We start from the raw sequence: 13,531 nt of genomic DNA, 5'->3' as shown, positions 1-13,531 counted from the left end.
ACGAGAATCCCGCCCGACATCTTTGATCAGCTCAGTCATCTACCCCATACCCCTTTAGAAAAACATGTGACTTGGTGTCAACTTTTGGTTTGACAATGCTTCTGTGAATCATCTTGGGTGTTTTCTCACATCCACATTATGTGAATATTCCCAGTTTCAGTACCCTTTCTTACAGCTGCAACAATTAATTCAAACTGCTAATCAGTGCCATTTGTTGGATCTTCTCCAAAAGTCAGAGGCGGGAAAAAGTACATTTTCATCTTGAGGCCCAAGTGTGAAAGGTTGTTGGGGATGGGCTGGAGAATGGCAATTCCTCAGTAATGGAAGTAAACATCAGAAGGTCTCCATAATTGCCTGGCCAGTCACATGGCTGAGTGAAACTCTGCCACAGAATGCAAGGTGAGTCCACAGGTACAGGATAGGTTCAGAGCAGTTTATATCCTCGTTAATATTTGCTGGAACATTTTTATTCGAGCTGTAAATCCTGATACTTAGTTTGCAAAAATAATATCACTTTTATTATCATATAAAACATCAGTGATGGATGATGTGCTGATTCACTGATCCTTGCCAGGGCATTCCCTAAACATTACCTGGTTTACATGAATCATTCTCCTCAGGCAAATGCTAACATGCTTTTAGCTGGCCAAATTAGGGAGAAGGGACAAAAAGAGAATGGGAAGAAATTAGCAGGTAATGAGAAGGAACCCTTTTTTTGTAACAGAATAGTTAATGGAATGATGAGGTCAACTGGGAACAAAGGAGGAAACCTTGTGGAAGCAGAGATATGATTGAGGAACTGAAGGAGTACTTTGCATCTACCGTCACAAAATAAGTTGTTAATGTCGCTGGGGGGAACTGAAATATATAATGCAATAAAAATAGGAAGTGCAAGAGTGCATTTAAAAAAATTTGATTCATAGCATTGCTGGCTCAGCCAGCATTTGTTGCCCATTCATAATTGTCATTGAGAAAGGGTCGGTGAGCCACCTTCTTGAACAACTGCAGTCCATGTGGTGTAGGTACTCCCACAGTGCTGTTAGGAAGGAAGTGCCAGGATTTTGACCCAGCGACAGTGATAGCAAGGAGATACAGTTCCTAGTCAGGATGGTGTGTGACGTGGAGGAGAACTATGAAAGTGTGGTGTTCCCACGTGCCAGGTTATAGAGGCCATGAGTTTGGAAACTGCTGTTGAAGAAGCCTGGAAAGGTTACTGCAGTGCATCTTGTAGGTGGTACACACTACAGCCATTGAGCACTGATGGTGGAGGAAGTAATGCTTAGAGCAGTGCAGAGGGTATCGTTCACAGTTAATGTGTCTTTCAGTTGAGATGGGTTGCTTGGATGGAGATAACAGACGCTCTGACCACAATCTTTCAATCTTCCTTGGATATTGAGTTTGTGTCACAGGACTGGAGGGTTGCAGATGCTAATCAAAAAAAGGGAGGGAGAAATTTGGTAACTGTAGGCCAATCAGCCTCGCATTCGTGGTGGAAAATTACTGAAGACCATTGTCAGGGGCAAAATTGATTCTCACTTGTAGAATCATGGGTTAATAAAGGGTCACACAGCATGGTAAAAATTTGTTTTTTTTCATAAATGTACTGTACCCAATTCATTTTTCCCAATTCAGGGGCAATTTAGCGTGGCCAATTCACCTAGCCTGCACATCTTTGGGTTGTGGGGGTGAAACCCACGCAAACACGTGGAGAATGTACAAACTCCACACGGACAGTGACCCAGAGCCGGGATCGAACCTGGGACCTCGGCGCCGTGAGGCAGCAGTGCTAACCACTGCGCTGCCCACGTTAAAAATTTGAGAAAGACAAATGATGTCTGACTAAGCTGATTGAGCTATTTGCTGAAGAAACAAAAGGCTTGATGAAGGTTTTGAATGCAGTCAATGTTGCCATTATGGACTTTTAAAAGATGTGATAAAGTACCACATAACAAATTTATTCAGAAAACAGAAGTACTTGGCATTAAAAGAACACAGGTGACTTGGATACATATTTGACGAAGGGATAGGTGTATTGGTGAATGAATTTTATTCTGCTCGAGTGAAGTATTCAATGAGCTACCCAGAGACAACCCCACAAGGGGAAACATCCCTTCCACCTTTTCAAGATCGTTCAGGATCTTAGATCCTTCAATCAAGTCACTCATCACTCTTCTAAACCCCAGTGGAAATAAACACAGTCTGTTCAACCTTTCTTCATAAGGCGACCTGTTTATTCCAGGTATCAACAAAGAACAAAGAAAAGTACAGCACAGGAACAGGCCCTTCGGCCCTCCAAGCCTGCGCCGACCATGCTGCCCGACTAAACTAAAATCTTCTACACTTTCGGGGTCCGTATCCATAGAATTTACAGTGCAGAAGGAGGCCATTCGGCCCATCAAGTCTGCACCGGCTCTTTGAAAGAGCATCCTACCCAAGACCACCCCTCCACCCTATCCCCATAACCCAGTAACCCGACCCAACACTAAGGGCAATTCTGGACACTAAGGGCAATTTAGCATGCCCAATCCACCGAACCTGCACATCTTTGGACTGTGGGAGGAAACCGGAGCACCCGGAGGAAACCCACGCAGACACGGGGAGAACGTGCAGACTCCACACAGACAGTGAACCAAGCCGGGAATCGAACCTGGGACCCTGGAGCTGTGAAGCAATTGTGCTATCCACAATGCTACCGTGCTGCCCAATTCCCATCCTATTCCTCTATTCCCATCCTATTCATGTATTTGTCAAGATGCCCCTGAAACGTCACTATCGTCCCTGCTTCCACCACCTCCTCCGGCAGCGGGTTCCAGGCACCCACTACCCTCCGTGTAAAAAACTTGCCTCGTACATCTCCTCTAAATCTTGCCCATCGCACCTTAAACCTCTGCCCCCTAGTAATTGACCCCTCTCCCCTGGGGAAAAGCCTCTGACTATCCACTCTGTCTATGCCCCTCATAATTTTGTCGTCCTCTATCAGGTTGCCCCTCAACCTCCTTCGTTCCAGTGAGAACAAACCAAGTTTATTCAACCTCTCCTCATATCTAATGCCCTCCATACCAGGTAACATCCTGGTAAATCTCTTCTGCACCCTCTCTAAAGCTTCCACATCCTTCTGGTACTGTGGCGACCAGAATTGAACACTATACTCCAAATGTGGCCCAACTAAGGTTCTATACAGCTGCAACATGACTTGCCAATTTTTATACTCAATGCCCCGGCCAATGAAGGCAAGCATGCCGTATGCCTTCTTGACTACCTTCTCCACCTGTGTTGCCCCTTTCAGTGACTTGTGGACCTGTACTCCTAGATCTCTTTGACTTTCAATACTCTTGAGGGTTCTATCATTCACTGTATATTCCCTACCTGTATTAGATCGTCCAAAATGCATTACCTGACATTTGTCCGGATTAAACTCCATCTGCCATCTCGCCGCCCAAGTCTCCAAACAATCTAAATCCTGCTGTATCGTCTGACAGTCCTCATCGCTATCCGCAATTCCACCAACCTTTGAGTCGTCTGCAAACTTACTAATCAGACCAGTCACATTTTCCTCCAAATCATTTATATATACTACAAACAGCAAAGGTCCCAGCACTGATCCCTGTGGAACACCACTGGTCACAGCCCTCCAATCAGAAAAGCATCCTTCAATTGCTACTCTCTGCCTTCTATGACCTAGCCAGTTCTGTATCCATCAAGCCAGTTCTGTATCAATCAGCCAGTTTTGTATCCATCAATCCAGTAAACCACCTCTGAACCACCTCTAACACATTTACACCTTTCCTTAAATATGGAGACCAAACTGCACACAGTATTAAAGATGTGATCTCAAATAATTGTAAGCAAATGCATTTTCAGCGCATCTAGTTCAGGAGAATAGACAAATGGCAGACACACTTTAATGCAATACAAAATGTACTTTGTAAGCAATAACACCGAGACCACAAGAAATAGGAGCAGGAGTAGACCATTTGGCCATTCAAGCCTGCACCACCATTCAATATGATCATTTAAAAAATATAACTTTAGTGTACCCAATTCATTTTTCCAATTAAGGGGCAATTTAGCGTGGCCAATCCACCTACTCTGCACATCTTTGGGTTGTGGGGGTGAAACCCACGCAGACACGGGGAGAATGTGCAAACTCCACACGGACAGTGACCCAGAGCCGGGATCGAACCTGGTACCTCGGCGCTGCGAGGCGCCACCGTGCCGCCTCATTCAATATGATCATGGCGAATCTTGGGCTTCAACTCCATTTTACCACCTGCTCCCCAAATCCTTTAATTCCCTGCGAGATCCGTCGATCCCAGCCTGAACTATATTCAACAATGACAGGGTGGAACCCAGCTTGATAAAACTTTTATTTTTTGTTTAGAAACATGGAAGGTGGCTGAACAGAGTCAGCTGATTAACTTTTAACAAAAGAATAAAACATTTGTTAAACAATAAAATATGAACTCTTTTGCCCCACTATACCGTTACAGATATATACAAATTTGTAAAAGTAATATTAGTTATAAAATCTATTTTATACTCTAATGTACTCAGTATGTACAGTCCCTGTAAACCAATAGGTGAAATGTGGTCAGACTCTCCACACTCTGAAACAAAGTGACAGATGCCACCCGTTATAACTTCTGTACATTTCTCATCAGTTTCCTATTTATTGACTACAGCTCCGCCTTCAACACCATAATCCCAGCCAAGCTCATATCAAAGCTCCAAAACCTAGGACTTGGCTCCTCACTTTGCAACTGGATCTTCGACTTTCTGATCCACAGACCACAATCAGTAAGAATGAACAACAACACCTCCTCCACAATAGTCCTCAATACTGGGGTCCCGCAAGGCTGCGTACTTAGCCCCCTACAATACTCCCTGTACACACACGACTGTGTGGCAAAATTTGGTTCCAACTCCATCTACAAGTTTGCTGATGACACGACCACAGTGGGCCGGATCTCAAAGAACGACAGGTCAGAATACAGGAGGGAGATTGAGACCCTAGTGGAGTGGTGCAGCGACAACAATCTTTCCTTCAATGCCAGCAAAACTAAAGAGCTGGTCATTGATCTCTGGAAGCATAGTACTGTACACACCCCTGTCAGCATCAACGGGGCTGAGGTGGAGATGGTTGAAAGCTTCAAATTCCTAGATGTGCACATCCCCAAATATCTGTCCTGGTCCACCTCTAACTTGAAGGTGTACCTGTGCAAGAGACCCTAGCTGTTCAAGTGAAGACAAGCATCCAGCAGAGGGCAGTAGAGCGGAGATGCTGATTGGCTGTTGCGGGGAAGATTTGCATACGTCCGGTGCGGTCACTCTAACTTGAAGGTGGTTTGTGGAGGAGCTGTTGTCAAGTGACACTTAAACCCGAAACACTTCTTCAGTGTTTCTCTCCCTACCCCCTCCTCTCACCCAAAAAAACCAACCGTTGTAAAGACCAAGAGGAAGGCACGAGGGCAGGTAGAAGTAGAAAGAAGTTCAACCGTGACATCACAGCCTGCAGGTAAGGGATTGGCTGGTGACAGGTAAGTAGATTTTCTTTTATTTTCCCTCAGGTGTTATTGTGCGGGGTGCAGAGGTTGCTGAGTGAGCGCTTGCTGAGAAGGGGAGTGAATAACAGGTAAGCTCTTTCTTTCTTTTTCTTTTTTTATCTAGAGGGCATGGCAGGGAAGGTAGTGCAATGTTCCTCCTGCAGAATGTTTGAGGTGAGGGTGAAGTCAGTGTCTCTGCTGATTTCATCTGTGGGAAGTGAACCCATCTCCAGCTTCAGGGATGTAGTTACTCCGAAGAATAAAGATAGATGGGTGACGGTGAGAGGGGCTGGGAGGAAGCAGTCAGTACAGGGATCCCCTGTGGTCGTTCCCCTTAGTATACCGCTTTGGACACTGTTGGGGGGGGGGGGACTTACCAGGGGTAAGCCATGGGGTACAGGTCTCTGGTACAGAGTCTGTCACTGTTGCTCAGAAGGGAAGGGGGGAGAGGAGCAGAGCATTAGTCATTGGAAACTCCATAGTTAGGGGGATAGATAGGAGATTCTGTGGGAACGAGAGAGACTCGCGTTCTGTGTGTTGCCTCCGAGGTGCCAGGGTCCGTGATGTCTCGGATCGTGTTTTCGGGATCCTTAAGTGGGAGGGGGAGCAGCCCCACGTCTTGGTCCACATAGGTACCAACGACATAGGTAGGAAAAGGGATAGGGATGTAAGGCAGGAATTCAGAGAGCTAGGGTGGAAACTTAGATCTAGGACAAACAGAGTTATTATCTCTGGGTTGTTACCCGTGCCACGTGCTAGCGAGACGAGGAATAGGGAGAGAGAGGAGTTGAACACGTGGCTCCAGGGATGGTGCAGGAGGGAGGGTTTCAGATTTCTGGATAATTGGGGCTCATTCTGGGGTCGGTGGGACCTCGACAAACGGGATGGTCTACACCTGGACCAGAGGGGTACCAATATCCTGGGGGGGGGGAATTTGCTAATGCTCTTCGGGAGGGTTTAAACTAGTTCAGCAGGGGCTTGGGAACCTGAATTTTAGCTCCAGTATACAGGAGGTCATGAGTAAGATTTCAAAGTTGCAGGAGTGTACCGGCAGGCAGGAAGGTGGTTTAAAGCGTGTCTTCTCCAATGCCAGGAGCATCCGGAATAAGGTGGGTGAACTTGCGGCATGGGTTGGTACATGGGACTTCGATGTTGTGGCCATTTCGAGACATGGATAGAGCAGGGACAGGAATGGTTGTTGCAGGTGCCGGGGTTTAGATATTTCAGTAAGCTCAGGGAATGTGGTAAAAGAGGGGGAGGGGTGGCAGTGTTAGTCAAGGACAGTATTACGGTGGCCGAAAGGACTTTTGATGAGGACTCGTCTACTGAGCTAGTATGGGTTGAGGTTAGAAACAGGAAAGGAGAGGTCACCCTGTTAGGGGTTTTCGATAGGCCTCCGAAACGATCCAGAGATGTAGAGGAAAGGATTGCAAAAATGCTTCTGGATAGGAGCGAAAGCAACAGGGTAGTTGTTATGGGGGACTTTAACTTTCCAAATATTGACTGGAAACGCTATAGTTTGAGTACTTTAGATGGGTCCGTTTTTGTCCAATGTGTGCAGGAGGGTTTCCTGACACAGCATGTAGATAGGCCAATGAGAGGCGAGGCCATATTGGATTTGCTACTGGGTAATGAACCAGGATAGGTGTTAGATTTGGAGGTAGGTGAGCACTTTGGTGATAGTGACCACAATTCGATTATGTTTACTTTAGTGATGGAAAGGGATAGGTATTTACCGGAGGGCAAGAGTTATATCTGGGGGAAAGGCAATTATGATACGATGAGACAAGACTTAGGATGCATCGGATGGAGAGGAAAACTGCAGGGGATGGGCACAATGGAAATGTGGAGCTTGTTCAAGGAACAGCTACTGTGTGTCCTTGATCAGTATGTACCTGTCAAGCAGGGAGGAAGTGGTCGAGCAAGGGAACCGTGGTTTACTAAAGCAGTCAAAACACTTGTCAAGAGGAAGAAGGAGGCTTATGTAAAGATGAGACATGAAGGTTCAGTTAGGGCGCTCGAGAGTTACAAGTTAGCTAGGAAGGACCTAAAGAGAGAGCTAAGAAGAGCCTGGAGGGGACATGCAAAGTCTTTGGCAGGTAGGATCAAGGATAACCCTAAAGCTTTCTATAGATATGTCAGGAATAAAAGAATGACTAGGGTAAGAGTAGGGCCAGTCAAGAACAGTAGCGGGAAGTTGTGCGTGGAGTCCGAGGATATAGGAGAGGAGCTAAATGAATATTTTTCGTCAGTATTCACACAGGAAAAAGATAGTGCTGTCGAGGAGAATACTGAGATTCAGGCTACTAGACTAGAAGGGCTTGAGGTTCATAAGGAGGAGGTGTTAGAAATTCTGGAAAGTGTGAAAATAGATAAGTCCCCTGGGCCGGATGGGATTTATCCTAGGATTCTCTGGGAAGCTAAGGAGGAGATTGCTGAGGCTTTGGCTTTGATCTTTAAGTCATCTTTGTCTACAGGAATAGTGCCAGAAGACTGGAGGATTGCAAATGTTGTCGCCTTGTTCAAGAAGGGAAGTAGATACAACCCCGGTAATTATAGACCAGTGAGCCTTACTTCTGTTGTGGGCAAAATCTTGGAAAGGTTTATAAGAGGTAGGATGTATAATCATCTGGAAAGGAATAATTTGATTAGAGATAGTCAACACGATTTTGTGAAGGGTAGGTCGTGCCTCACAAACCTTATTGAGTTCTTTGAGAAGGTGACCAAACAGGTGGATGAGGGTAAAGCAGTTGATGTGGTGTGTATGGATTTCAGTAAAGCGTTTGATAAGGTTCCCCACGGTAGGCTACTGCAGGAAATACGGAGGCATGGGATTCAGGGTGATTCAGCAGTTTGGATCAGAAATTGGCTAGCTGGAAGAAGACAAAGGGTGGTGGTTGATGGGAAATGTTCAGACTGGAGTCCAGTTACTAGTGGTGTACCACAAGGGTCTGTTTTGGGGCCACTGCTGTTTGTCATTTTTATAAATGACCTGGAGGAGGGCGCAGAAGGATGGATGAGTAAATTTGCAGATGACACTCAAGTCGGTGGAGTTGTGGACAGTGCGGAAGGATGTTACAAGTTACAGAGGGACATAGATAAGCTGCAGCGCTGGGCTGAGAGGTGGCAAATGGAGTTTAATGCAGAAAAGTGTGAGGTGATTCATTTTGGAAGGAATAACAGGAAGGCAGAGCACTGGGCTAATGGTAAGATTCTTGGCAGTGTGGATGAGCAGAGAGATCTCGGTGTCCATGTACATAGGTCCCTGAAAGTTGCCACCCAGGTTGAGAGGATTGTTAAGAAGGCGTACGGTGTGTTAGCTTTTATTGGTAGAGGGATTGAGTTTCGGAGCCATGAGGTCATGTTGCAGCTGTACAAAACTCTGCTGCAGCCACATTTGGAGTATTACGTGCAATTCTGGTCGCCGCATTATAGGAAGGATGTGGAAGCATTGGAAAGGGTGCAGAGGAGATTTACCAGAATGTTGCCTGGTATGGAGGGAAGATCTTATGAGGAAAGGCTGAGGGACTTGAGGCTGTTTTCGTTAGAGAGAAGAAGGTTAAGAGGTGACTTAATTGAGGCATACAAGATGGTCAGAGGATTGGATAGGGTGGACAGTGAGAGCCTTCTTCCTCGGATGGTGATGTCTAGCATGCGGGGACATAGCTTTAAATTGAAGGGAGGTAGATATAGGACAGATGTCAGAGGTAGGTTCTTTACTCAGAGAGAAGTAAGTGGACTCGCCAACACTAAGGGCATTTAAATGGTCATTGGATAGACATATGGATGATAAGGGAATAGTGTAGATGGGCTTTAGAGTGGTTTCACAGGTCGGCGCAACATCGAGGGCCTGTGGGCCTGTACTGCGCTGTAATGTTCTATGTTCTATGTTCACGTCGACGCAATGACCAAGAAAGCACAACAGCACCTATACTTCCTCAGGAAACTAAGGCGGTTTGGCATGTCCACATTGACTCTTACCAAATTTTACAGTTGCACAATAGAAAGCAACCTATCAGGCTGCATCACAGCCTGGTGTGGCAACTGCTCGGCCCAGGACCACTAGAAACTTCAGAAAGTCGTGAACACCGCCCAGTCCATCACACAAACCTGCCTCCCATCCATTGACTCCATCTAAACCTCCCGCTGCCTGGGGCAGCATAATCAAAGACCCCTCCCACCTGGCTTACTCACTCTTCCACCTTCTTCCATCTGGTGGAAAAGTCTGAGAACACGCACGAACAGACTCAAAAACAGCTTCTTCCCCGCTGTTACCAGAACCCTAAATGACCCTCTTATGGACTGACCTCATTAACACGACACTCCTGTATGCTTCACCTGATGCCAGTGTCTATGTAGTTACATTGTGTACCTTGTGTTTACAGACCTATTCTGTATTTTATTTTATTTTCATGTACTTAATGATCTGTTTGGGCTGCCAGCAGAAAAATAACCTCGGTACATGTGACAATAAATCAATCCAATCAGTTCACCCCAGACACTAGAGCCAATTGGTCTCACTTTGGCTTCCGTAAAAGTGTTTCTAATCTCCATTCTTGAAGAACATGTCTCAGGATCCTCTTCCAAAGTACACTCTCTCCCAGATGTAGCTACTAAGCATCTACCTCCCGGGTTTGAAACTCTTCTTCCAGTTTTCCTCTGCCTTGGAGCACCTCTCCCGACCTGACCGCTCCCCACCCCCCCAACAGAGACACCCAGCAGAGACACTCCCTCCCATTAGAGACACTCCCATTAGAGACACCCCCATCAGAGACCCCCCCCATCAGACACCCCCAACAGAGACCCCATTAGACACCCCCATCAGCGATCGTCCCATCAGAGACACCCCCATCAGACACCCCCAGCAGAGACCCCATTAGACACCCCCATCAGAGATCCCCCATCAGAGACCCCCCCCCATCAGAGACTCCCACATCAGAGTCTCCCCCATCAGAGACACCCCCTAACAGAGACCGCTAACAGGTATCCTGGCTGAATACTGAACAGCAGTCCATCCCGTGGATTGAAAATCCACTGCATGTTTACTTACTCTTCCCTAACGTCTGTGCCTCAGACAAGAGGCGGGGTTCTCCAACCCCCCACCGAGTCGGAGAATCGGCGGGGGGAGGCATGAATCCCGCCCCGCCGCTCCGACGTCGGCTGCCGAATTCTCCGGCGCCATTTTTTGGGCGGGGGCGGGGATCGTGCTGCGCCGGTCGGGGGCCGTTGGCAGTGGCCCCCCCCCGACGATTCTCCAGGCCCCGATGGACCGAGCGGCCGTCCGTTTTCGGCCTGTCCCGCCGACGTAGATTAGACAAGGTCCATACCGACGGAACCTGGCTTTGAGGGCGGCTCGCGGATTCTTCGGGGGGGCGGGGGGGGAGTGGGGGGAATCAGGCCCCGGGGGGGACCCCCATGGAGACCTGGCCCGTGATCGGGGCCCACCGATCTGCGGGCGGGCCTGTGCCGTGGGGGCACTCTTTCCCTCCGCGCCGGCCTGTCTAAGGTTCCGCGATGGCCGGCCCAGCGAAGAAACCCCCTGCGCATGTGCAGGAAGCACGCGCCAGAACACACTGGCGCTCCTGCGCATGCGGCAACTCGCGCCGGCTGGCGGAGGCCCTTCACCGCTCCAGCGCCGGCCTAGCTCCCGGAAGTGCAGAGGATTCCGCACCTCCCAGGCGGCCTGACGTCTGAGTGGTTCACGCCACTCTTTGGCGCCAGTACGGCCTGCCCTGCCGATTGCGGGAGAATCCTGCCCAAAGTGTTTAAAGCAGCAGCTTTTACAAGTATCAGATGCTTCCTTGAAAGCCAAGTACACTTCAAAGGGCTTCAATCCCTTGACACCATTGGAAATGAAAATATTCCGTTCAATTTCACACAGCAATAATTACCCCAGAGACAGGTGCTTGGTGGATTGTTGATCTATCTTTCCCTTCACACTTGAATGCATCTCCATTACCCTGCTTTGATGCTAACCATTTTGTAACCACTCTTGCTATGATTGACAGCTCCTCACCACATCAAAAGCAGCGAAGTAGTTTCAGCACTTAACTGCCTTTGATGTGGTGAGGAGCTGTCAATCATAGCAAGAGTGTTTCCCAGAAGCCAGTTGTGATCTGGGTTGGAAACGTTATGACAGGCGTGAATATCTCTAACTGAATGAGTCAGTGAAGCTGCCAGGGATCTGTGTTCATCGTGTAGGAAGGCCTTATTGTAGTTATACAAAACATGCACATTAATGGAATGGAATGAGTTTCTGTTCGTAAATATCTTCAGCTGCTGAATTGATCTGCTTATGACTATGTGAATACAGTCTACCACTTATTGAACTTATGAGAAACTGGCTATGGAGGTGAAGTACATTGCCCCCTGAGTGTGCGATGCCACATATTTGGGGGAAGTTTGCATTCTTCTACGTCAGCAAAGAATACATCAATGATGATGGTGATGCACCAGTGGGTGGCCGATTTAGAGATGCTGCAGAGGTCTGTGGAAAGAGCCGGCTGAATTGAAATTGAGGCCCAGTAACCTTGACTGCAACAGGCAGGGCATGGGTAGTGGATCGTAATGATTTTTAATGCAAATGCAATATTTTCCCCAAATGTCAGCAGTGAGGTTTCACTCTGAACCTTACTACAGGGGTCGTTGCAGTTTGAACAGCTATTGGCTGGGTGTCTCCTTCATCTGTATCCATTTGCATTTTATAGCACTGAAAATAGATTTGCAAATTTGTTACCAATATATCTAGGAGACATTTATATAATGGTCACATTCTTGTAATAAAGGAGATTGAGCTGGACATTAGTTATGTATCCTTATACAAGAGGTTGTTGTGTGGACATTCTTTGTGTTGCTTTCAGACTTTAATTTATCTGAAGCGAATTAAAATCCGTTTCTGGCCTTGCCAGTTGTTGTGTTTTGCTGACTGAAAGTGCAAGTCAGAATGTTTACCTGATGAGATTTAGAAATAGAGCATTGTGTTGACTGCCACAACTGTCAGCTTTCGTGGTCACACATCGCTGAGAGGACTTGTCCATCCATTTTCAGTTCACATGCTCGACTGGCCACCCAATCACTGATTTGTAAAATGTCTTTAAACATACCTGTTCAACTGGAGATAAAACAGAAGCTGCGAGGAACATCCTCGTACAGCTCTACTTGCTGCAGTCCCACAACAGATAAGCAAGATTCCTTGCACGGTTTGTCTTGACAAGTAGGAGCAGGCACCTACGGAGCATAAGTCGAGGTTTTGACCAGTTCGGCTGAATGGTCTATTTCAGAGCTGTATGTTAAATGTAATTCATCACACTGTGAGCGAGATACAGCTGGGGTGCAGCATGGTCTGTGAGGTAGCTTCCTGCACCCTTTAGTAGGAACCATGTATCGTTAAATGGTGCTGGAATTGGAAACATACTAAAGACACTGGGGTATCTGGGACTTCCGTCAATGATGGAACCGATCGTGTATTTCCTTAACGAATGAGATTTCTGCATCGAGGAAGAAACAGAGAAATAATGGAGAAGTAAATATGATGAATTTGAGTCAAACAAGGTACAGAAAGAGAAATGAAGGAGAGAAGGAACATTTGGATTGAGAGAGAACAAAAGAGACCGAAAGGAAATGTAAGAAAATATTTAACATTTAAAATTTAAAATTTTTAAAATCTCTTCACAATTGACTTGATGTAGGAATGGGATAGAACCCTTTAAATTGATTCCTTTCTTGGTCAGAGAGACTTAATGGCATTGCAATAATAATAACAATTATCATGTCATTAAAAAAGTAATTGCACTGTTACGTTTCTCCCTAACTTCCTTCACTGAATTGAGGGAACAATCAGATTAGCCATGATTTTATTGAATGGCGGGGCAAACTCAGAGTGCTGAGTAGCGAGGAATGATTCCTGCTCCTAGCGCCTATGTTTGTAGTTAATGAGATATGAATGTGCAGCAAATTAAAAGTAATGTGGAAGTTAAGAGTGAGACGCT

The sequence above is a fragment of the Scyliorhinus torazame genome, chromosome 8 (genome assembly GCF_047496885.1).
Source record: "Scyliorhinus torazame isolate Kashiwa2021f chromosome 8, sScyTor2.1, whole genome shotgun sequence".
In the NCBI taxonomy this organism is placed as follows: domain Eukaryota; kingdom Metazoa; phylum Chordata; class Chondrichthyes; order Carcharhiniformes; family Scyliorhinidae; genus Scyliorhinus; species Scyliorhinus torazame.
Note: the sequence above shows the minus strand (reverse complement) of the source record.